Source organism: Ambystoma mexicanum, chromosome 2p (assembly GCF_040938575.1).
Source record: "Ambystoma mexicanum isolate Mex_15411 chromosome 2p, UKY_AmexF1_1, whole genome shotgun sequence".
NCBI classification, from domain to species: domain Eukaryota; kingdom Metazoa; phylum Chordata; class Amphibia; order Caudata; family Ambystomatidae; genus Ambystoma; species Ambystoma mexicanum.
The window spans coordinates 931,686,540-931,712,243 of NC_090923.1; the positions used below are offsets into that span (position 1 = coordinate 931,686,540).

Here is a 25,704-nt window from a genome sequence, read left to right on the forward strand (position 1 = left end):
TGCCACTTGCCTCAGATGGTGTGGTGTCAGACATGGCAACCCCTGAGGCAGGTGTGGGTGGGCCAGGTGGTCCTGGGGCTGGGCTGTGGAGCGGTGGAATGGCAGTCAGGAGTCCTCAGGATCAGCAGAGGTGGTCACAATGACAGGATCACTGGCAATGGCTGATGAGCAAGCACCAAAATGCAGGGCATATGGGCAGCAGGCACACAGAGTGGGCTGGCATCAGCAGATGGCTCGTAGGAGGCAGCTTGGACAGTTGGAGGCAGGTAAATGGCCTTGTAGGCAGGAGCGTGGGTTTTCCATATTCTTTTGCGCTGCCAGCTGGAAACAGAGTGACTCCGCACATGCGTAAACAGCACGTTAGTGTGTAATCAGAGGAAAGGCCCTAAGCGCGTAAGTTACGTGACATGCGCTGGACATTGAGCGTTGTCATTCAGTATCGGGTTAAAGGTCTGGGTAGGACAACAGTGCACTGTACATGCTTTTCGTGGGGACGGATGCGTGAACTTCATATTTTTGTGGGTTCACACGCAAATAGTTCACTACTGTGGCAGTGCATACTTCTTGTTTTGGCGCAGGAGTTGCCTACGCGCAGACACACGTGTGATTTCTTTTCATTCTACGAGACAGACAGTGAGTCGTGCACACATTTTTCCCACTGTGGTTGCCCCTGTGTGACGCGTACACCATTTTCGAGGTCATAGTAGCCTATGTATTCCTCGCGTACACATTTTTTGTGTTGCTGGGTGACACAGCGTACTGCAGGCTGTTTTTTACTCAAGGTGGGCTACCGAGGGGTCCCATACACGTTGATTTTTGTTTTTTGGGTGCCTGAGCTTTGCGCGACCTGTTATTTTTTCACCAGGGGTCACATAGAGCTTTTCTGGAGCACAGTGGTACATTTTCCATCACGTACCCTGGCCCCTCACTCCAATTTCCCAGGACATTTGTTGGCTGCGCCTCCCATTGCGCTAGTCCATCAGTGCCATGACTGGGAGGGCAACAAGTGGGAAGGGAGGCAAAGGTGGGCGACTTGCCAGAGGTGGCCAAGGTGGGCGACGTGGCCAGGGTGGCCAAGCTGGCCAAGGTGGGCGACGTAGCCAGGGTGGCCAAGGTGGTCCACATGGGCAAGGTGTGCAGGACCATGCATGGAGAAGTATGCCCCACACCCAACCGGGCCAGGGAGATGCAGCAGCTGCTGACAAACCCAGCACCCGTGGTCCCGGACAAGCAGTGCCATCTGCTGTCCAGGGTGTGGAAGCTGCAGGGGCAGCTGCGGCTATCACTACCCAGGCTCAGGGTCAGCCAGCCCGGACGGTAGTGGTCCCGGCACAGGGACAGGGTGACTCAATGGCCGATTTCCATGTCCCGAAGGCCAAGACACGTGCGGTGCAAGTTCCAGGCACCGGCACACGGGGATCTGGAGCAGCGGTGTCATCTGCTGTTGACACCGGCCAGTGTCTGGAAGCTGCAAGGGCAGCTGTAGCAACCGGCACCCTGTCTCAGGGTCACCCAGCCAGGAATGGATTGGTCCCGGCCCAGTGTGACTCAGGGGCCAAGTCCCTTGTCACTAAGGCCAAGCACGTGTGGCGCATAGTCCCGGCAACAGCACCCAGCTACTGATACCTGCAAGCTGACCTTCTGTAGTTACATTGGTGGCTGATTCCATAGGCCAGTCCACCTGTACTCCAGCCCCTACTGACCAGAGCAGTACACGCCACTCAGGGTCTGCACTACCTCACAAGAAGCAGAAGCATGCTCCAGCAGTACAGGCTAAGACCCCAGACACGACACAGGAGTCCCACACATCGAGAATGAGGAGTTTCTGTGATGAGGAACTGAAGATACTCTTGGACTACATGTTGGAACATGGCTGTGACATGCTGGTGCAGGCAGGGAGTACACATACACTTGCTCAGCGTATGACCCCCCTGGCAGTGCCTCGCTGACCGTATTAGCGTCTTGGGCTATGAGAGGCGCACAGCTGGTGATGTTGTGAAGCGCTGGAATGACTTCCAACACCGAGCAAAAGACAAGCTGTCTTCAAAGTTTGCCTCTACATGGTGACTGACAGTGGGTCACCACCAGAGGACGATGAACTCACTGGACATGAGGAGATCACTAGTGATTTCATTGCAGTGGAGCAGATCCAAGGCGTGGGAGACCTGCCAATGTATGAGGGAATGTCCGGTGAGTGGTGATGCGTGTGTGTACAAGCCGTTGTGTATGTTGCTTGGGTGATGTGTTACGATTGCCTGCCAGTTCAAGCTACATTGTAATGACTGCCATGTGTGACCCGTGTGATGTTGGACTGATACGTGCTTGTTATCATGCAGACTGCATACAAACCATATGCTGCACACAGAGGCAATCCTCATCACCACACCTGCTCCCTCCTTCCATGACACTCTCTGTCCAGCCTCTCTTGGCCCTATTCTTGCTCCAACCTGTGGTCGCGGATAGCCTCTGATGATCTTCCACTCAACAGTCGCCTTCTATCATCACATGACTGACGTCTCTGTGAGGTCACCCTGCAAGTTGCTCATCCTCAGAGGAATTCTTCCTTTCCTCTCCATCCCCCAGCAGCTCACTGTCTCCAGAGGACTGGTAATTCCTTTGATGGACTACTGCAACAGGCTTCACCAGGATTTCTATGATTCTACACTCTTCCCTCTGCAACTCTGCCAGTCCTGGACTGTGTGAAAAGTCCTTTAGGCTTGGTGCAAGGTATCTTCCTAGGACAGTGATGATGGCACAGGCTCACAGTGGCTATGAGTGTTCATTCCTGAACCCTGTGGATTCTTAGCAAGTCCCTATGGGTCCTGGGCCAGCAATTCCTTCAACTCCACCTCCAGTATTTACTTCATTCTCATGGTCTTTGATCATCCCTTTCTTACTCCCTCAGGGTCAGTTGCTCCTCATGGAAATTACTTTGTGGTTCACATCTGTGTTGAGCTGGGGCCTCCCTCTGGTACAGCCTCCCTGCCTCTATGTAACTGGAGGTGTAGCTTCTTCAAGGCATGCTAGCACTTCTGATGCTTCCTCATGTGTTGTGCTTTCTGTCCTCCTCTCCCCTGTTGTAGTCCCAGATGACTGAGAAAAGGCACTTGCCACCTGCCCACACTGTCTGCTACGACACGGTACTCTGAGCAACCATTTTAACCCACGCACTGCCTCCCAGCCACCCCCGCCCTTGGGGGTGGGGATTACTGTATCCCTACAACCCACTACCAACACTTTACACATGATGACAGCACTTACCCTTACACTGCCATCAGGCCACGACATTGCATTACTGGATCTGTGTTTTTATTCATAGTTGAGGCTGTACCCATGTACTGCACTGCACCCACACACTTCTAAACCCTGTTATCCCCTTCAATATGCCTATTCACTTGCGTGATGTCAATGTGACCTAGCATTATTGAATCCGTATGCCTGCCCTCACTGTATTACAACAACCTAGCGCTGTTGCACCCTGTGACACATGTGTGTTTTCTAATAGTGAATTCCATGAAATGTCATCTGACATGCATTGTACATGGCTCATGGTCAGGAGTATTCAACTTCCATCTGAGGCTAGTTGACAATTCTGGCATGGATATACTACGTGCCATCTGTGTATTGGCATCAGTCATGTTTGTGGAAGGACTATGCCAGTCACATGCTTGTGTGTGATGCAGGTGCTATGCAGTATATGTGTTATTTTACCCTTTGACACACCTCTATGTCAGCTTTCAGGCGCCCCTTCCCTTTCATTGACACTGCGTGCGTGCCTGACTTTGTGTCATGTGTGGTGGATGGTGCGAGCTGGTGGTGCGAGGTGGTGGAAGAGGCTGCGGTAGGGTTGGCTAATTCCTTGCAGACTTTGAAAACTGTGTCCGTGTTATTGGATACCGCAGAGATGCAGGCTTGTATAACGACTCTTTTCTGGGAGCAGATGCAGAGTCTATACTGCCTTTGGAGGAGGCAGCAGGTCAGTTTGTCAGAGGGTGCGCCAGAGGAATCCCATTTCTATTTGGCTGCCCTGCACTTGTGTTTAACAGAAGCTGATTTGGAGTCATACCAAGAGTTGCACTTTTTGGTAGGCTTCAATCGTACCCTCATGACAGAGGCAAGAATATAAAGAGTATTGGAAACAGAGAGGTTAAAGTTTGAGAGGGCTGTGGCAGGGTGGGAGTCAGTCGCAGGAGTGGAAGGAGTATAATAGGTGGAGGCAAAGGCAGCTACTGAGACTCTTTTCATGGGTCAGATGACCTTGTAGACGGGAGGCAGTGCCGGGCTTACCTATGCAACGGGAGAAGAGAGCTTCAAGTGAGAAGAGAGGAGAAAATGATCAGTCCAGGAGAGAGAAGTAGTGAGAGGGATAGATAGCGGAATGTCAGTTGAGAAGAGAGCATCCAGGGTGTGGCCAGCGCTGTGCGTTGGGCCAGACGGTAAGATGGAAAGAAAGGGAGAGTCGCAAAGGTTGCATAAAGGTCTTAAGGAATCAGGTGAGTCGAGATGGATGTTGGGATCACCCAGTAGGAGATGAGAAGAGGAGGAAAGGAGAGAGGAGGCCAGGTCAGCCCATTACGAAAGGAAGAGGGAGGGCTGACCAGGTGGCTGATAGAAGGTGGACAGCAGTAGTGAAGAGCTTGGAGAGAGGGACAGCCTGCAGATCAGGCACTCAAAGGATGAGTAGGCCTGAGTGGGAATGACAGACACAGGGATACACTCAGGGAAGATCAATGCTACTCCCCCACCTGATCTGTTTGGTCTAGGAAGAGAGAGTATTGTGTAGCCTTCTGGGAGAAGTGTGTCAAAGCTTGTGACAGAGCAATCCTTGAACCAGGTTTCAGTGATCAAGAACATCACAATCCAGGAGTTCAAGGAAGTTGCAGATGTCAGAGGAGTGTTTGACAGCTGAGCGAGTGCTTACCATGGCAATGTGGAGCAGCTTGCAATCAGTGAAAGACTTATGGGGGGAGCAGGTAACAGTGGGCCCCCCTAAGTAACGATAGTACCTGAGGGACAGAGGTAGAAGGGGGCAGAGGAGCCAAGGCCGGTAAGGGAGACGGGACCATAATGGGTGAGGAGGGAGCCGGTGCGGGAGGCACCACAGGGGGCAAAGGAGCCCCAGATTCTCTGTTAGTGGGTGACTGGTTCACCCAAGAGGAGAAGGCACATGGGATTGTCAATGTGTGGGGTGGTGGCAAGAAAGCCATGGCGAGGGTAGAATGGTGGTTAGGAGGTGGCAAGGGAGCCAAGGTGGGCACAGCTGGCATGGGAGCCAGGGCAGCTGAAGGAGCTGGTGCAAAAGGCGGAGGGAGGTTGATAAGGCGGGGGAGGAGCCTATGAAAGAGTAGAAGGTTGGTTTGAGGACCATGGACCATGATGGTACCATTGCAGTAGACATTGATGATGACCCTGGAGATGGAGAGGGCAAGAATGACCTCGCAGCGGGTGCCACCATTGATGGGCAAAGAAGAGAAAGGAGAGAGAAGAGCAATCATATGGAGAGTCCATAGGACGGGTGAGGGAACGACAGAGTATGTCTGTGAGAGTCTCTCTGGCAGAGGAAATGACGTAGGTGCTTGCAATTGGAAGGCCTGGGTTAGAGCTCAGTATGTCCTTCTTGAGGATCTTCCTGACAGACTTAGTAAGGGGTGAAGGATAAGAGATAGAGAAGCAGTTTGAGAAGATAGGAGAGATAGATAGCACCGTAGCAAACTGCAGAGAGTGAGGTACACTTAACCAGACTGAGGCCACAGAGGCACAGCGAGAGCAGAAGGTAGAGGGGGGGGGAGACAGGGAACAAGAATGGGAGAAAAACAATGGGAGCTGGGGGAGGTAATATGCACAGAAGAACAGTGAACACGCAGAGGAAGGGGACGTAGTGGGTGTATGGCTGAGGGGAATAACAGCACAGAGGGACAATGGGACTGAGGAAGGGTGAGGTAACCAGTGGCAGACTAGACAGAGTACAGAGGGGTGGACTTGTTAACACATTCTCATGAAAAGCAGGTTATGCACAAAGCTAAAAACAAATGTAAACAGGAGCAGGACAATCAAGATGGGCATACAGCTGAAAACGAATTTAAAAAGCAGCAGGACAATCACAATGTGCACACAGATAAAAGCGAATTTAAACAGCAGCAGGACAATCACGATGTGCACACAGCTGAAAACGAATATAAATAGCAGCAGGACAATCAAAGTGATAAATATTTTAGAGGAGTCATCGATCTGACCATGCTAACCAGAGCTTTTGCCTCAACTTCCACTGCCTCCGATGTCGACGCCCGAAGACCTGGATAACCGAGCAGGTAGTCCATGGGGTTGCCAGCCACTGCATCGAAATGGACAGTTACCATGTAATCTGACAGTTGCAGTCAAGTGGTCTAATGGGAGTGGTGTGCGAAGAAATGACCCTTGGAAAATTGGCAGTAGGGGTTTTGGGTCCATCACGATCATGTTAGGATGATGAAAAATGTAAAGGTGGACATGACGACACCACAACAGACCAAGGAACACCTCACACTCTATTTGTGAATGTTGCATTTCTGTTCGTATCAATGCTTTGGGAGCCCCCACTCTCTGCACCCCCTATTCCAGGGTAAAGGGCCTTCCTTCTTTCCTTATGTGGCTCCTGAAATGCCTGGCCTGTTTAATATACCAGGGGACCCCAGGCTCCATCTAGCCCATGTGTCTCTGGAAATATTGTTTTTAACTAAACCCTGTCATGCTTTTCTTCTATTCTTTGTCCCACTGCTGAGATCCCACACAGTAACATGTAAAATGTGACTTGGAAGCAATGGGCCTCACAAAATGAACACATAGCTCTCAACTCTCACGCTTTTGGCGGGTGTCACCCGCCTTGTAAACAGCTGACTCACCCGCCAAGCCTCCAGCACGCCCATTCATTTCAATGGGCGTCTCACCCGCCAAAACTAAAATCGGGTGTTTTCACCCGCCTTCGCGACCCAAATGGTTGAGAGCTATGTGAACAACTTATCAAAATGCAACACATCACACACATCTATGACTCCAAGAAATCAACAGCCTACAGAAGGACAAACATATGATACATAGATTTAAGAGAAAGCTATATTTCACATGGGCCTGCAGTATAAGAATATTGTTACTCTCTTGCCAACATGGACTAGGGGAAAAGCCATATAATTGCTGCCATTTCTTCCATAAAGCTGTGGCCCTGAGGACAGTTGTCTATTTCATGCATGATTTTGAAGAACAATAGAGGTCGTGTAGAGTGTGAGACATATGAGCCACAGCGACATTCAGAGGGACCAGTCTGTTGGGAAGTGTCTGGATTTTCCTCAGGCTGAGGCTTCAGGAAAGTAGACATTAAGGTGAAGTAGTCCCTCCGTGAAGCCTATCCCTTGACATTGACCGGGGCCCGCAGCACCGACCTGGTAGTGATGAACTTGCACATGAAATCAATAAGAGAATTGCAAGGTCCTCTCCTTTTCTTATGTAACATTATAAAACGAAAGAACTGGCTTAGAAACTCTAAACTGTGCTTCTTATGAGACTGCAGGATGTGGTTTCTAATAATATTTAGAAGCAAAGCAAGAATATGTCCTGTCAGACACTACAGTCATGTTTGTGTGCCAGAATATGCATGTCAGACCATCACATGGGCTGTGTAGCCTCTCGCACACCACCTGTGCTGAAATTACACACATGATCATCTTATCTATACCATTTATCCCTCTTTATCCAAAGTTGCCACTGAGATCAGCTGGAAATTCAGCTGCAGAGGTGTACAGGACACAGCTTAGCCCCAGTCAGACCAGCATGTGCTGTTGAGTGCTGTGTTCAGCAGTGTGTTACTTACTTCAACCCAGTGTTGCCACAAACAAAGGGACTGTCTGAGGCACAGCTGAATTTCTTTGCAGATGTAGAAAGAAAATCCTGCTCAAATACGAGAGTGCAGGTGTCCGCCTCCTTTTGCTAGAGACTTCCACGATTTTAGGGACACTTGGCAGCTCTGTTGACAGGCACCGCAAAGTACAAGCTAAGTACTGTTGGCTGTTCGCGACACTATCCCGGGCTAACGTTTCTGACTGCCTACGCATTTCAGATGTATTGAATCCGGATCGGCACTCGTGGCGTGCTGTTTATTTCAGCCCTGGAGGACATCTTTGCTGGAGACACGCGAAGTGCCTGACCCTCCATTCAGGAAGTAGGAGGTGACTTTTGTACTTGCACGTAGGGCTCATAGTGGAGTCCATTGAAAACTGTGTGGCCGCATTGCCATTTATAGTAGGAGCCCATTTGAAAACTGTGTGCCCGCAATCATATCCATACTTGGAGCCCATTGAAATCTGTATAGCCTTGGGATGGGTTAAAACTGAGAATTAATTTTCTTATTTTTTTGAAGTCATATATCTAAAACCCCTTATTTATTTATTTATTTATTTATTTCCTAGGGTGTGTGTTTGGGAGGTTGGCCCCGCCCTTGGTTTTGTGCAACGATCCGCCTACTCCAATAAATACCGGCACCTTGGCGCACTCGCGCCGCGCACTGCAAAGTACAAGCTAAGTACTGTTGTCTGTTTGCGGTTCTCGTTGCGAGGTGCCTATCCCCAAGCCTATGTGATTATTGATTTGGGATCTCTGTAATAGATTGGAACGCTCCGAGCAAATTCCGTCAGGCCCATCGTTCCCTCTTTGCCTCGGAGCACAGTGGAGCGGAGAGGTGGGAGAGGTGTATTTCGTCCATCCTTTAATTTTTCTTGACTTGCGCGGGTGAGGGTGAATGTGGTTTCATGGTCATGTCTTTGAAGGCAGGCATGCCAAAGGGCATATGTCCGCTTAGCGCTCCGTGTGTGGCGAGTCGGACGAGTAATAATGTCATAAACTGTCATTTAAGTAATACATCCACGCCAAAGGTTTTGCGAAAGGCAAATAAGGTGAAAACCGTCTTAAGTCATGGGACGGACATTAGAGAATTCTGCAAAGATCCATTACCGCCAAGGATCCAACCGCCCTTGGCCGGGGGGGCGGGTGTAGGTACTCAGCCAATTACTATTAATGACTCCAATGTAAATGTGATTGATGCCTTGTCTAGGAGAAATGGTAATCATGGTAAACCACAACAGCAGGAAACAAATGTAAGTAAAAAAAAAACATCACGTTGGGCACAGTCCCGAGGACCATAATGGCAAATCTGAATATTTCAATAACGGACACTAGTTTGCTGAATACGGTGCAATGTACAGCCTTTGATAATGCCTCTAAAGTCGTAGTGGATGGTGGTGAAAAAGATGATGCCATAATTGATTTGAACTTTCTTAATTCCTGGTTTTCTGCACAATTGCTCACAGATAATTTGTCGAAAACACCTGATATGTTTTCTACTATTGGTTCTGGTTATTCGAGTGTAAATGTGTCATATTGTGCTCCAACTCCGAGGAAATGTGTTACTCCATATGTGTGTGTAGATGAGGAGGCACCAAGCTGTGGGGAGGTAGGGCAGGAACCAACAGTACCCAATGATGTGGAACCATTGCAGAAAATAGAAATAGGCAACCAGGTCCCAAATAGTGTTGTACTCATGGAAATTGCGCTAAAAGCTACTCAATTTTCATTGGCTGTGCTGTTTAAATTATATGATACCTTGGCTGAACAGGTCCGTAAGCAAGCCCTTCAAATTGAGCATTTGCTTTTATGGCAAAGAAAGCTATGCACAAATTGAAATTGAAAAGTGATAATCCAAGTATAACGCGCCTTGATCTAACTGCATGTTCAATAGCAGGGAACATGGGTGTTAGGGCGGGGTACAAACTTATCCCACAAATGGATTGTATTATAGGTGAGGTGTTGGAATGTAATGTGCCTGACAAAATAGCTACGCAGGAGGGTAAGTGTACAGAGAATGAAGTTGTAGGGAGGCGATTCGCTAGTGACACTGTGATGAAGGAAGACAAAGTTGCCTATACAGTCTTCACCAAACAGGCAAAAAGTGGTACAAAGCAGAGTAACCATGTGAGTAAAAAGCTACCAAAAAATCAACCAATGCCAACAAATAAGAAGGGGGCTAAAATACAAACATTTATCAAAAAGTTAAGCATTCCAACTAACAATACAATCACAACTGCTCAAGCTATTGCAAAAAAATATCACATGCGTACTTACTCAAAGGATGATCGAACGGGAAGTGGTTCATTGCAACCAGTACTAGCACATGCCCCCCTTGATGCTCTGGTTGATGAGGTAACAGATCAGAATCTCCGGACTGGGTCCAAGAGGGAAAAAGTTCCAGTTGAGAAATCCTCTAAATCTGGAGAAGTGAGGACCACTGTGCCGAGCCTCAATATAAGAGATTTCCATCGCCAGGAGATAAGAAAGGCAGTAGATGCCTACATGAGTAGCAATTTGGTGGTTAACATGGATAAGCCGGAGTCAATGCCCTTATGTAAAAAGATTAAAAGTGTTAGTTTTAAAGAACAAAGGGTGGAAACAAATTTTGTCCCACCCATAAACATACCTACAACAATAGAGTTAAATAATTTGCCTTTGGGACTGGGAGAGAACCATATGGTAAATCCAGAAATCTGCCAAAAGGCCAAAGAGTACATAAGTCCTGTAATACCTCAGAATTCCTTGATCTCACAGATTACGCCAGAATTTTTAAACATTATACAAAATGCTTTGAGTACCGGTGGCAGACAAAGAAGTTCCATGCCCTCAATGGCAGCAGTTACAAAAGTTGTGTCGGCGACTAAACCCGCGACCATTAAGAGAAAATCACTGGCAAATTATTCATTGAGGCTGTCTTGTAACGCCTCTCCGGCAGTGCAATATGAACTAAATAGAAGAGCTATTTTAGCCATATTCTCGGATATACCAAGTCTAGAGGACATTTGTTCCACAGACTTGGAGCTGAGGAATTCCCGGACAAAGGGAATTGCCAAAGTGTAAGAATATGGATGAATTCGAGGTTGGTGCAAAATACAATCTGGCTTGCTAAAACTGATTTGACATTGTTGGGATTTACAGTATTCACTGAAACAACTGCAAATGTCGAAATCAAAAATGAGGTACTGCTGAATTACAATCTCAATGGTTCTAACCTTGCCTCACGGAAAAGAAATACTAAACAGGGTGAAGTGTGTAATTGTAATTGTAATCAAAGAAAAGATCGAGCCTAACTAGTACGATCAGCCGCAAATATAAATCTGGCATTAATTAGTTGGAATACAAGGAGCTTTGTCCATCTGTTAAATAATGACAACAATGATCTAGTGCAATTCGACATAATTATGTTACAGGAAACATGGCTAATGTCGGTACCTGTGTGAGATGGCTTTGATCTTTTTTAAAATCCTGCATCACAGGCTTTGCACGGAAGACCGATGTCTGGCCTACTCATAGCCATTAAATCTAAAGGGGGGATCTGCGCGTAGGCATGGGAAACGCCGAATGAATTTCTCCAACTGGTTAAAGTAAAAGTCAACAATGAATCGTATGGGCTGATAAATGTCTACTGTAATCCAGTGGGAATATCGGACGGGTCCTTTATCAAATCATTTGGAGACCTATGTAGTCTTATTGTAATGGACTCATCAATTTCACGAATTATAATTGCTGGAGATTTTAATTTGGATTGCACCAATGACCAGCCCTTAAAGTATAATCCAAGACTGAATAAATGGGCTGAATTGTCTCATCAAATAATTTGATACAGTTGAATGGTGCTTTTCCTTCCGATATTCCCCCTCATCCAACTTGGCATTGTGGTGGTAGTGTTTCCATAATTCACTTTATTTATGTGAATATGAATATGTTTGAGGGGATCAATAAGTTTTGCATTGTGGAAAATACACAGAGTGATCACAACCAACTTGTGATGCAATGGACAGTCAGTGGCGAACCAACAACCGGACAAAAAAAATCTAATGAGAGTAAATCTTGTTGTAAATAATAATGGTAATAGGCTATGATGGTCGGAGAGATCGTTAAAATGGCTCAAAGATCAACTTGAAAGTCAAAGGTGTACAGGGGGGAATCATTTGCAGCCGTGTTATGCTGACATGTTACAATACCTTCAAGCCGACGGAAGAGGCAAAGGAGGGTGTAGAGATCACCTAGATCGTCCCCAGATACATGTGTATGATGCTGCCACCAGAGCAGGGAAGGCTGAGTATCGGCGTCAAATAAGGGCAGTTAATTGTTTGACCTTGAAGGAAAGAGGACTTGCGTTGGCCCATATTAAAACAACATATACAAATTGGCTCAGAGCTACTAGAGGACTTAGACTGCAGCAGGATGGTGAAAATATGCTGCCGAAAATACAGTCGAAAAACCTAGCACAAATCTGTGCCTTATTGAGTAAGTCAACGCATTACTCACAAAACATCATGCAAGCAAATAATGTTACCAACCAGGTGTGGTGTGCCCATATATTGGAGTATTATGCAGCCCCTTCCAACTCGATAGTGACTATTCCGCAGGATCTGGGTCCCTTTTTCCAAAAGTATGATCTGGAAGATATTAAATTCTTCATAAATAAAATCAGTAACTCAGGTGCCTGTGGACCTGATGGGTTATCGAATAGGACCTTCAAAAAGCATCCTGAGCTATGGGCCGGGATACTCTTTGAAATATTCAGGATAATTAATATGAATCAATCCCTGCCTGCCTCCTGGACACATTCTCTGTTGGTCCCTATATATAAAAAAGGTGACCGCTCGAGCCTGTCTAGCTATAGACCCATTGCGTTACTTGATGCGCCTGGCAAGATTTTTACTAGATTGGTGTTGAGAGACTTCAGAGAATGGACATTGAAGAATGAGCTACATGACCCTTTCAAACGGGCTTTGTAGCTGGGTTGGGTACTATCCCAAATCTTATGGCACTAAATATGCTAAAAAGAACCAAGTGCTGTATATAGCGTACATAGACTTTCAATCTGCTTTTGATTCAATTGATAGGAACATCTTGTATCAAAAACTAGTACAAAACAATTGCTCTCAGTCTTTACTGTAGCTGATTATGCGCTTTCACAATAACACCACAGTACAAGTAAGATTAACCTTGGATGGAAAACTGTCTGACAAATTGAATACATTCCGAGGGGTAAAACAAGGTTGTATATTGGCCTCATCAGTCTTTAACTTTTTCTTGTTAGAATTAGGCATGGAGATGAGATCTCTGAAATGTGACCCACCAAAATTAGGGACAGAAAAAATCTCGCCCATATTGTATGCGGATGATCTCCTTCTCTTATCCCAAACTCCAGCAGGGTTACAGTGGTTGCTTGATAAGTTGAATGACTTTGTGATGAAAAACAATCTAATCATTAATTTGCCTAAAACACAGATTATGGTTTGTCGTCCACATTTTAAGACTAAAGTCAAAAATTACAAGTGGCAGCTACAAAACAGAAGTCTTTCTAAGGTAGAGCAGTATCGATACTTGGGTCTAATTTTTGCAGTCCCAGTGTCAAATAAAATTAATGAACTTGAGAGATATAATAAACTTGAGACGCTAATACAACAAGCGAAAATGTTAAAAGGGAAATTTGGGAAATTTACTATAAGTCATATAATGACTTTTTACCAACAAAAGATCATCCCTACGATATATGGAACTGAATGTCTAATTGTGGCAAGCATAAGCTGGCAAAAATGTGAATCCCGGTTTTGGAAAGAGCTACTGATGTTACCAAAATCCGTCCCGCTGCCATTGATTAGGCATGCATTGGGCTTATTATCCCTCGAAGTACAAGTGAAGTAGAAAATGGCTGCCACACTGAGAAAAAGCATTTTAGGTCTAAAAACCTCGAATCATTTGGGAATAATGGCAAAACATCTGCTTGCTCGTGATCAGGTTTTTACCAAAGAATGGTGTGAATATGTATTGCACGCGTTGGCCGATGCATCAATAACATTGGATTTATTGCTTGAGAATCCTGATCGAGCAAAAGCCAAAATATATCAAAATGATTGGCTTGTAAATCAGAATTTATGTTTTCGATATATTGACTTTAAGTCCAATCCATTTGTACATAAGCTTTTTTGAAGTATGGCAGACTATCTCTCCAAATTCCCTAGCCCTCAAATGCGTAACCTATACCAAAGGTTCACGCTGAATCTGTGGCCAACACGTGAAATCCTGGTGAGAAGAAGGATGATTTCCAGAGATTTGGAATATTGTCACTTCTGTAGTAACAAATTCAGCAAGGAAAATTTAGAACATGTTTTAACTAAGTGCCCTAACCTAGAGCTGAGGAGTAGACACTTCAGTAAATAATTTGTAAGTTCATGTAGTAACATGGAACCAGAGGCAGTGAGGCACCTTTTATTTAATAATGGAAAGCTAACGGTTCGTATAGCAATCATTCATTTTTTATTGACCATTTTTCCGGATATATCATTTTGATTAATCCTTGATTTTAGAGGGTGATTGCTTTGTGCTGTTGACATTTTATTTGGTGTTTTCCTTGCATGAATTATGAATTATGACTTATCCTTGTATGAATTATGAATAGTATGAATTATGTTTTGAATAGTATGAATTATGACTTGTATGATGTCATAAATGTGTATAGTAATGAAATTATTATGATGTAAAAACTTGAAAGGATGATTTTATTATCCAATACAAATAAAAAAAAAATTGTGATAATGTAGGGGGCACTCCATGACACGATATGGAATACATTGCCAGAAAAAAGGGACTAGCCAGAAATGCTGTCTGATGGTAAACTCCATTGAGGCAGTTGGTACTGTGGTAGAGTCCAGATTGTCAATACTTTCTTTCAGGAAAGTCATGATTCTATTAAAGACACAGAGGCTCGTATTATGCACACTCTTCTTTATTAAAACTCAAGCAGCAATCTTAAAAAGAAAAAAAACATTAAACAAAAATCAAAGAAAAAACATTTTCTGTGTCAATGTAGTCTTTGCAGTTTGAAACTCTATTGCCCTCAGGCATGACACTTGTCCTAGTCCATGAATCACAGCGTTATGGTCCTATCGCCTCACAATTCCTCATCCCCAATTCCTCTTTCTTTCACTGTCTCACTGTAGCTTCCTAATGAATGACTCCATCTCGAACAGGGTATAGCGAAGAACAAAACCTGTAATGAACCGCCTCCAACTCCAGCAGGGATCCGCCGTGTGTTGTCTGCCTGTTTAGTGTCCGCACCTGCTGTCAGGTTCCCTTGGAGGTTCAGCAGATTCCTTCTTAGGTAAGTGACTGTAAAATTACTGACACATGCAACTTGTTATGACATTTGATTGATGGAAAATTGATCAGTTAGTTAAAAGAACTTGTAAACAGAAGAGGTGATTGAGCAAACATAAGACTGTCAAGTAAAGTTTAGTCTTTAATGGAAAGTCAATACTGTGATGTTTCAAAGGGTCGTTCAATTTCTACAGAGGCAGAGATAGTGCCCCAGCTTTGAGTCTGTGATAAACCGCAGGAACTCCATTCTCTGCTGTGGTCTGGTCTCGGATTTCTCCCAATTGATGAGAAACCCCAGTTTCTCTAGGAGACTCGTCATTGGGACCATTTGCTCTGGTAGCCGCATCGGATCCTGCGCCATGAGACAAATATCCTCAATGTATAAAATCAGTCTGACTCCTGAGTAGCTTTGTGAAGCACCAATGTGCTGAAGTTAGTCTGAAAAGGGAGACACATAAACTCTCACCTTTGCCATCACCAGAGGAATTCTAAAAATTGCTGGTGCATCTCAGGAATGGGTACTGCTAGATAGGCATCCCTCAAATCTATGCAGGTTAGCCAGTGCCCTTTCTGCAAAATGTCCCTGAAGAGATGGATTTCCTCCATCTTGCAGTGTCGGTACACGAGAAAGGCGTTAAATTGTCTGTGATTATCACCGGCCTGACCTTTTGCTTCTATTTCACCAGTAAGACATTGCTTAGGAAGCGTTGCGCCACCTGCTGCGCTGGCCTTATCTCCATTTTCTTTAGAAACTCTCCTACTTCCTTGTCCATGAGGCTTTGTTCTTCCTCTGTGTTTAGGGAGGATTCTCAAAATGTGCTAATTTCCCTTACCTTTTGAGACCCCCAGCAACTTTGCTGGATTTCTAGGATTTGATTTTTCTACCTGGGAAGAGTGTGAGCCTTTTTTTCCCACTCTTCCATGTATTTTGATGTGTGTTTTACTTTTGTGTTCTTTGGTTATGGGGTTTTTAAACAACTCCATAGGCATCATCTTTTTCTTTGTGTCACACAACACCTTCAGTGTAGTGGCAAAGGGGTGTCTTTCAGACTCCCCAAGGTTTAAACACTTTCTCTGGGACTGACTATTGTCTCCAGAGCATGTAAAGGTAAATTGACTTTACTAGTCTCTTTATATTTACTGACCCAGCACGCACTATCTTCCTATAGAGTACTGGAGGGGTTGCCCAGCATCCCCTGAGTCAAAACACTCATGTAACAGTGAAATGTTACCCTTTCCTACCATGGCTGGTGGCAGTGGTTTAGATCAAACTACCATGATTTTACCAGACCGCGAACAATGGTAGCAAAAAATCGGGTCAGCCATGTTTTTCAAGATGGCGCCCAAGACGTATCTGTAAAAACAGACTCCGGTCGACTTTTTTCGCCGTTTCTTTTAGGAAAGGTCCTTCTTGTGTTTAACCAGGTTTGGTCCCTTTGTTCATTGTCCTTTGGCGAGTTCCAGTTCTGAAGCCCTCCTCTGGCGCCTCAGTGTCTGGGGTGGACAGGATGTGAGGGAGGTGCCCGAAACTCCCTGTGCTTAGTCTCCTAGGAGACCTGAATGCACTCTGGCGTGATTGGCTGGCTGGCTGTCCGGCAAAGACAGCCACCCTGCTGTGTGAGTGACAGCCAGACTGGAATGAATGGGGGAAAACTGTTCAAAAGCAGGTCCCTGGGACTTGGAAAGCAGAGTCGACCACTGGAACGAAAGAACCGAAGACGAGCTGAAGGAAGAGGACTGCTGCAACTCCTGGACGACTGGTGAAGCCCTGCTGTAGGTCCGAATTGCCTGAAACTCCATCGACAGAGAAGCCCTTCAAGGTTAACTTCTTCCCTCGAATTTGGTGGAACCAACCAACTCACAAGCCGCCTGAAAACCGTCCCCTCCTGATCAAATTTTCTACAGAGTGCTGTGGAAAACCGGATAGCCAGTGGGAAGGATACCAGTTTGTGTTCTTTAAGGCACTCATACCTTAAACCGACGTTTAGCCAAGCTTGTGGCCTCATTCCTGGGCAGTGCAGGAACCTCCCGACGTCCTCCTTCTTGTCCCCACGACTAAACCTCAGGAACAGCTCAAACTGCCAGGAACAACTGCCTCAGCTACAGCTCTTCTTCACTTTAAAGGTACTGTGCAAACCCGGTCCGGAATCTTTTCGACCACAGAGAAAGTTTGTGAAACTTTCCTGTCTTTGAAGGCTGGTCCTTCCCTAAAAATTTGTCACCTGGCCGAATTCTTCTAAAAACCGTGGCAAAGACTTAACTGTTATCTACCAGAACTGTGCTATCCTATACAAAGACTCTGAAACATTGACTTTGACCCAGGCCTATCGAATTTAATTGCTGGTTGTAGTTAACTGAAACCCTTTGCCCTACCTATGAATGTATTTGGGCTGCATTTCTTATAACCTTGTCTTTTACCCCTTTTTTAAAGTAACTGAAGTGCCATTTTGCTCCCACTTCAGGGGAGCTGAACTTGTTCAGTAACCTATTGGTTGTGTATTGTGGTGTATTAGTGTATGATATTAAGCTGCTTTCGTTAGTGTAATGTTTTCTAATTGACTGTGTAAATAAATGTGTATGCTTTTACCAAGAAACCTTGAGTTGAACCACTGTATTTGTTGGTCCCTTTGTGTAACTTGTTCTACTGCTCACTTCAACTCTTGAGATAAGTCTGGCTGCTCAGCCAATGCTACCACATAACTGTGTAGTACAGGCTTGTAGCAAAGGTGAAATGGTACTGACACTTGTAGTATTAATTGCATGTAGTGTTCCCAAAGGGTACTGCATGTGATTCTGCCTAACACTCTGAAATTGCGAAAGGGTGCTGCGGTTTAGTTTGTGCTCTTTAAAAATTACAGACAACACCCCTGCACAGTCTCTGCGACCCAAGAGTCCACGGTAAGCTCCTCCCAAGCACTTAGGTGCATCGCTAGCCTACCAACTATCGCGGGAATTGCGCCTTGAAACACTTGTGTATAGGCGCGTTACAAATGCCATATCACATAATATCATTGCTTGCTGCTGCGCTGTGTGCATACGACTGTACTCTCACATGCTGCTGCAGTGCCAACCCCTACCCCTGCCTCTTCCACGGGAGGGGAAGGAAGGATTCAGCCTTCTGTCTTCCTGCTGTCACTAGTTGTTTCCTCTATAGGGCCTCTGGCCTCCTCAGTGGCTAGCGGAGACGCCTCTGCTTCTGCCACCCTGGCAGATACACAGGGCACAAACACTCTTTTTTAACAATGTCTGACCTTTGTCCAGAGCAGCAAAGGTGTTAACAAATCTGGACATGTCTTTGACAAGTGCTTCTCTAAACAAAAGCTCTTTAGCTGCTGCAGTGGCCTCAGAGGATGCCAACTCCCTGAGTTTCAGGTCGATCTTTACTACAATCGACCGTCTGCTCTCCGCTGCTATTGTACAGTTGGTATTACTTATTAAACAAACTGCTCTTTGTGCCCAATTAGCCAGAATATGCACATCCATTGGCAGGGCCTCTTTGGTCTCTTCCGCCATTTTAATGATCTTGGCCAATGGACCTATGGAATCGGGGAGTGTTTCCTGGCACGCTATCCATGAGCGGTCAATGCCCTTTTCAGGTCCTTGGTGTGCTTCACCATGAATGAGTCCACCTCCAGAGTGTCCGCTACTTTATCCGGCAGAGAAGGTCTGGGATATTGTGCCTTCAATTAGCCTCTCACCTCCTTATTTAAAGGCGTGCGCAGTCACTTGCTCAAGTACCTTTTGGCCTTAAGTGAGAGTCTCCCTTCCGAGGATCTCGGGTGGAGTAGCAGGTCTGGAAGAAAGGGGTCGACCAGGGAACTATCTCTGCATTTCTAAACGCTCTTATTGTGCCTTTTGCACGGTTCTCCTTCCGGAGGAGTGGCCAAGCTCACAGAAAGGTGAGAACTCTCAGTGCTGCTGGAATCCCATTCAGTGCCCTCTTGGTCTTCCTGTGGGCTAAGGAGTATTTCACCTTGTCCCTTCCATCACGCCTTTCCCTTAGCATGCCTCTCTTTTGTGTGTCCTTTCCGTGATTCGGACAGTGGTTCGCCACTGGCCTTATGTTCCTCCTGCCATTGTCTCTTGCAGGCTTTGGGCCTCACAGCTGTCGGCCTTTGCGAGAAGGCGAACCAGCCCAGGAGACAGTCCAGCTTATGGGATAGCGGTACTATGCCTGCCCATGCTGCTTTGTCCATCAGCTGTCCCAGAGAGGGGTCCTGCAGAATGTTTGAAGGCCCTTCTCTGCTTTACTCGCTGTCAGAGGATTCTACTTATACCCAGGCCATATTGTGTAATGCACAGGAGACAGACAGCTAGCAGCCGCAAGGTGACGTACAGGCTTCTTATTATTAAATTTAATTTATAACATCTCTCAATGGTCTTGAGACTATTTCTTCACTTGTTTAATGTCTTTGAAGCCATTTAAACAGTACAGTTTACATCAGCTAGTCCAGAGATTGATGACATGCTGTGGCATGCTGGAGTTCCAAGTGGCTGAAAGTTATGAAATAAAACACAAGAGGCTAAGAGGTAAGATGCCTGAAGTAATTTTGAAGCAATGAAAAAACTGATTTGAAGCAGATATAAAGAAATATTTAGGTGGCATGCCACGCTAAAATTGACACTAAAAAGGAACTTTCAGGCCCTGGTGTTTAAATAGGTCATAAGAACTAGCACCAGATATTTCCCATCTAAAGCAGTGGTGCAATGGTTGAGCATCAGATTACAGTGCACGAGGTAGGAAGCTCTCAATATTCAATTTTATTTTTAAATTTCATTTATAACATCTCCCAATGATTGTGAGGCTTTTTACTCACTTGTTTAATGTCTTAAAAGTCATTTAAACAGTAAATTTGACATCAGCTAGTCCCGAGAGGGGTGACATGCTGTGGCATGCTGGAGTTCCAAGTGCTTCCAAACATTCAATTGCTGAAAGGTATGAAACATAAGACAAGAGACTAAGAGGTGAGATGCCTGAAGTAATTTTGAAGCAATGAAAACACTGATTTGAAAGAGATATAAGACATATCTAGGTGGCATGCCACGTTAGAATTGACACTGAAAAGGGACTGTTGGGCCATACTGTTTGAATAGGTCATAAGAACTAGCACCAGACATTTCCAACTGAAAGCATTGGTGTAATTGTAGAACTGCAGACTACAGTGCATGAGTTTGAAAGTTCTAGACACCTGTCAGAATCCACATTTTTTTTTAAAATTTGATTTATTAACATCGCAAAAGGATTGTGAGGCTTTTAACTCACTTGTTTAATGTCTAAAAAGTCATTTCAACAGTAAATTTGACATGAGCTAGTCCCGAGAGGGGTGACATGCTGTGGCATGCTGGAGTTCCAAGTGCTTCCAAACATTCAATTGCTGAAAGGTATGAAACATAAGACAAGAGACTAAGAGGTGAGATGCCTGAAGTAATTTTGAAGCAATGAAAACACTGATTTGAAGGAGATATAAGACATATCTAGGTGGCATGCCACGTTAGAATTGACACTGAAAAGGGACTGTTGGGCCATACTGTTTGAATAGGTCATAAGAACTAGCACCAAACATTTCCAAGATAAAGCATTGATGCAACTGTAGAACTGCAGACTACAGTGCATGAGGTTGTAAGTTCTAGGCAGCTGTTAAAAACTACATTTTTTTTTTAATTTGATTTATTAACATCGCAAAAGCATTGTGAGGCTTTTAACTCACTTGTTTAATGTCTTAAAAGTCTTTTAAACAGTAAATTTGACATCAGATAGTCCCGAGAGGGGTGACATGCTGTGGCATGCTGGAGTTCCAAGTGCTTCCAAACATTCAATTGCTGAAAGGTATGAAACATAAGACAAGAGACTAAGAGGTGAGATGCCTGAAGTAATTTTGAAGCACTGAAAACACTGATTTGAAGGAGATATAAGACATATCTAGGTGGCATGCCACGTTAGAATTGACACTGAAAAGGGACTGTTGGGCCCTGCTGTTTGAATAGGTCATAAGAACTAGCACCAGCCATTTCTGACTGAAAGTATTGGTGTAACTGTAGAGCTGCAGACTACAGTACATGAGGTTGAAAGTTCTAGGCAGCTGTCAGAATCCACATTTTTTTTTTAATTTGATTTATTAACATTGCAAAAGGATTGTGAGGCTTTTAACTCACTTGTTTAATGTCTAAAAAGTCATTTAAACAGTAAATTTGACATCAGCTATTCCCGAGAGGGGTGACATGCTGTGGCATGCTGGAGTTCCAAGTGCTTCCAAACATTTAATTGCTGAAAGGTATGAAACATAAGACAAGAGACTAAGAGGTGAGATGCCTGAAGTAATTTTGAAGCAATGAAAACACTGATTTGAAGGAGATATAAGACATATCTAGGTGGCATGCCATGTTAGAATTGACACTGAAAAGGGACTGTTGGGCCATACTGTTTGAATAGGTCATAAGAACTAGCACCAAACATTTCCGATATAAAGCATTGATGCAACTGTAGAACTGCAGACTACAGTGCATGAGGTTGTAAGTTCTAGGCAGCTGTTGGAAACTACATTTTTTTTAAATTTGATTTATTAACATCGCAAAAGCATTGTGAGGCTTTTAACTCACTTGTTTAATGTCTTAAAAGTCTTTTAAACAGTAAATTTGACATCAGATAGTCCCGAGAGGGGTGACATGCTGTGGCATGCTGGAGTTCCAAGTGCTTCCAAACATTCAATTGCTGAAAGGTATGAAACATAAGACAAGAGACTAAGAGGTGAGATGCCTGAAGTAATTTTGAAGCACTGAAAACACTGATTTGAAGGAGATATAAGACATATCTAGGTGGCATGCCACGTTAGAATTGACACTGAAAAGGGACTGTTAGGCCCTGCTGTTTGAATAGGTCATAAGAACTAGCACCAGCCATTTCTGAATGAAAGTATTGGTGTAACTGTAGAACTGCAGACTACAGTGCATGAGGTTGAAAGTTCTAGGCAGCTGTCAGAATCCACATTTTTTTTTTAATTTGATTTATTAACATTGCAAAAGGATTGTGAGGCTTTTAACTCACTTGTTTAATGTCTAAAAAGTCATTTAAACAGTAAATTTGACATCAGCTAGTCCCGAGAGGGGTGACATGCTGTGGCATGCTGGAGTTCCAAGTGCTTCCAAACATTTAATTGCTGAAAGGTATGAAACATAAGACAAGAGACTAAGAGGTGAGATGCCTGAAGTAATTTTGAAGCAATGAAAACACTGATTTGAAGGAGATATAAGACATATCTAGGTGGCACGCCACGTTAGAATTGACACTGAAAAGGGACTGTTGGGCCCTGCTGTCTGAATAGGCCATAAAAACTAGCAGCAGCCATTTTTTACATAAAGCATTGGTGTAACTGTAGTACTGCGGACTTCAGTGCATAAGGTTGAAAGTTCTAGGCAGCTGTCAGCATCCACATTTTTTTTTATTATTTGATTTATTAACATCGCAAAAGGATTGTGAGGCTTTTTACTCACTTGTTTAATGTCTTAAAAGTCATTTAAACAGCAAATTTGACATCAGCTAGTACCGAGATTGGTGACATGCTGTGGCATGATAAGTACTTAAACTATGCATTTGCTGAAAGTGTTTCAATATAAAACAATCCCACAATGATTGAGAGGGTATTTTTCACTTGTACAATATGTTTGAACTCCTTAAAACTGCCCATTTTCCATCAGCCAGTCCAGAGATTGGTGGCATGCTGTGGCACGCTGTGGCATGTGCCACATGTCACATTCGGCTCCTACCCCTTCTCTGTCTGGAACCAAAGATGTACCACAGTGGCTGTTGCTGTTGGTCTTTCTCATTAGATCACTGCACAGTGGCACATGATTCGGTGTGGGTGTGTCTATTTAAGTAGCATGTTCACACAAGGGTGACTTTATGGTGGAGCGTGGACTGTGATTGGTCATCATGTCCCTAGGTCGCACATTGTCCCAAGTAATAGATATTGATCCAGGAACCTTTATTTTACTGCTGTGAAAAGGATGGGTGAAGGGGGTGTATGTGTGTGTGTGAATGGAGTTGTGATGCTGTATGAAGTATATTTTCTTCTACATGCGTTTATCGTTGTGTGTTGGGATGTATAAACTTTCATTTGTTTGGCCATGGCCCATTACAGTAACATGGCAATGCTGGGCGGGCTTCCAGAAGCGTGGAATTTTGATTGGTGATTACATTCCCTGCTCTCATGCGTCAGAACATTCCTTGCTCGCAAGTTCTGAGTCCTAATGGATCTCGTTCCAGCAAGGATTAATTTGCTTAAGCAAACCCGTTTGGTGTATCTGCGTCTGTTTGTCTATATAATTGCGCTGTTGGACACTTGTTCCACTTGTGTTGCTGATTGTTGTACATGTTCCCAATTTAGCCGTGAATTACTTTTGTCTTGTGCAAAAAGTAAGCGTGTGTGTTTGTGTATGTGTGTTGTCAGGGGTCAAGTCCTAAATATTAAAGTGGGGGGACTCCTCAACAAACGCAATGGGATGCGATGTCGCCAGAAATTAGCATATTAGGGTGAAATATGCACACTTCATTAAATTGGCTTTGCATAACCACCCAAATTGCACAGGACGAATGGCATTTGCAAATGTTTTCTCTGGAACTTGCAGTACCGAAATGGGAAATTTCACCTTTAGTTGTTTCCCATTTTTCATCAAGTTATATAGTGCAGTGGTGAAGGGTCCAGCCTACAAGCCTGACAACTGTGGTTCGATCCTTGCATTCAGCATAAATTCAAAGAGGGGATTCAATGTTTTTTCTCATTTTAGCTTGGGGGGAATGAGTCCACCCTCTGAAAAAAGAGTGGGTGGAATGCGCCCCCCCCCCGCGTGTATCCTCGACTTGAGCCCTGTGTGTTGTGTGTATATGTGTTTATCCTGGGTGTTTTGGATGCTGCAATTGATTGTATCCTTTGCACACTTTAGTCTTGTATTGCTTTCATACCGCCCACCTTACTATGCATGGGCTCCATGTTGGCTATTGTGTGTTTGTGGGTGGATCTACCCGCGCACACACACATTCAGTAATATAAACTTCACTTAGGGCCCGATTTATGGAAATATTTGCGTCGAAAATAGGGTGCTTGCGAGCCAAACTGCATGCGTAATCCCATTAGTGGAATCATGGAATCGAAAGCATGGGATGTTCCTGGGACATATGTGGATTTTGCACATGCTTGGCACGGCTCTGTGAGCGGCTGAGTGCCTTGCACAAGCCTCCACGCAGAGTAGGGGGGCGGAACTCGGAAAATGAGGAATAACAAGGGAAAAAGTGGGCGTAACGAGGGACGGGCTGCAGGCAGTCCATAGCATGCCCAAAAATGTGCACAGCAAAGGGTATTCATGGATGTGACCACGCAACCTCTCGCTCGCTAAATTCCAACGCAAATCGCTCAATCTCTCTGCCACCTGAAGGCAGGGGTAAGGACACTTGCGCATAGGATTCACAGCGCAGAGGTGAGTTTGCATGTCGGATTTAGGGATGTGCACATGCAGACATGGCTCTGATAAGACTTAGGGTGTGCATACGCTGTATAGTGGGGTGCTGGGCTGATTTACGGGAGTTTGCACACAGATTTCTGAGTTTTACCCGATTTACGAAGTGTCGTATGCATGTTGTCGGGGTGCCGGTAACAGTTATGGGGGACCAGGCGCAGGGTCCCCGAGATGCAGGCACTGTTTGAAGGGTGCGTGTATTTGCGACAGGGTGAGCGCGCAAATGTAGATGTTCTGGCTGTTTATGTTTTGCGTGGGTGCATGTCAGGGGCGTTCCGGGCGTGACTTGTGAATACAGTTACTGTGCGCTGTGAATTCCATGAATGCGTGGGGTGCGCATTGTTTATTCTCTGTGAAGGCTTGCGCAGTGTCGTTCTCGTTGCGTGGGAATTGCAGCACAAATGCACACTTTTCCATGAATCGGGGCCTTAGTATGTCTCGCCAACCTACAGCCCATGTTCAAAAATGTCAATATATTTGTATTCTTAAAAAGTGAATATCTCATGTTTTGCTTACGCGATTTTCAAAATCTTTGAAGCATTCACTACTTTAAATTAGGACCAAAGTGTGTGCCAAAAATCTCGAAAAAGGAAGACAATATTGAGATATCGTGGTTTACTCAGCCTCTATGGAAAGCCCACTGTACAAATAACTTTCAGCAATGTTTTTCAGCATGAGTACTCAGATTCGCTGATATTATAGGGTGGCGATAGCTGCCCTATAGTTAAGGTGAGTCAGAGACACATAGGAACCTCTCAAAATTCTATTGTTAATAATTTTTGATTCGAGTAACGGATTTGGCTGAAATTTTGAAAGTGATCAAATGTCTGCAGGCCCCCGAGACAGCAAAGCTTCGTAAGGATTCATTAAAAAATAAAAATGTTAAGCGTCAAAAATAATTTCTTTTTCCGAAAGTGCGGCCTAATTCCCATTCATTTTCCCATAGACAAAAAAGGTAAATATTTGCCAAAGCACACAGCCTAAACCGCTGGACAGTTT

At 44.8% G+C, this 25,704-nt stretch overlaps 1 long non-coding RNA gene across 1 annotated transcript in view; it reads left to right on the plus strand.

Moving 5' to 3' along the window:
* Positions 1 to 25,704, plus strand: part of LOC138565968 (uncharacterized) — a 217,207-nt gene that overhangs the window by 121,147 nt on the left and 70,356 nt on the right. The window contains exon 3 of the long non-coding RNA XR_011301745.1: positions 15,042 to 15,202. This is a non-coding gene — a long non-coding RNA (uncharacterized lncRNA). The remainder of the gene's footprint in view (positions 1 to 15,041; positions 15,203 to 25,704) is intronic.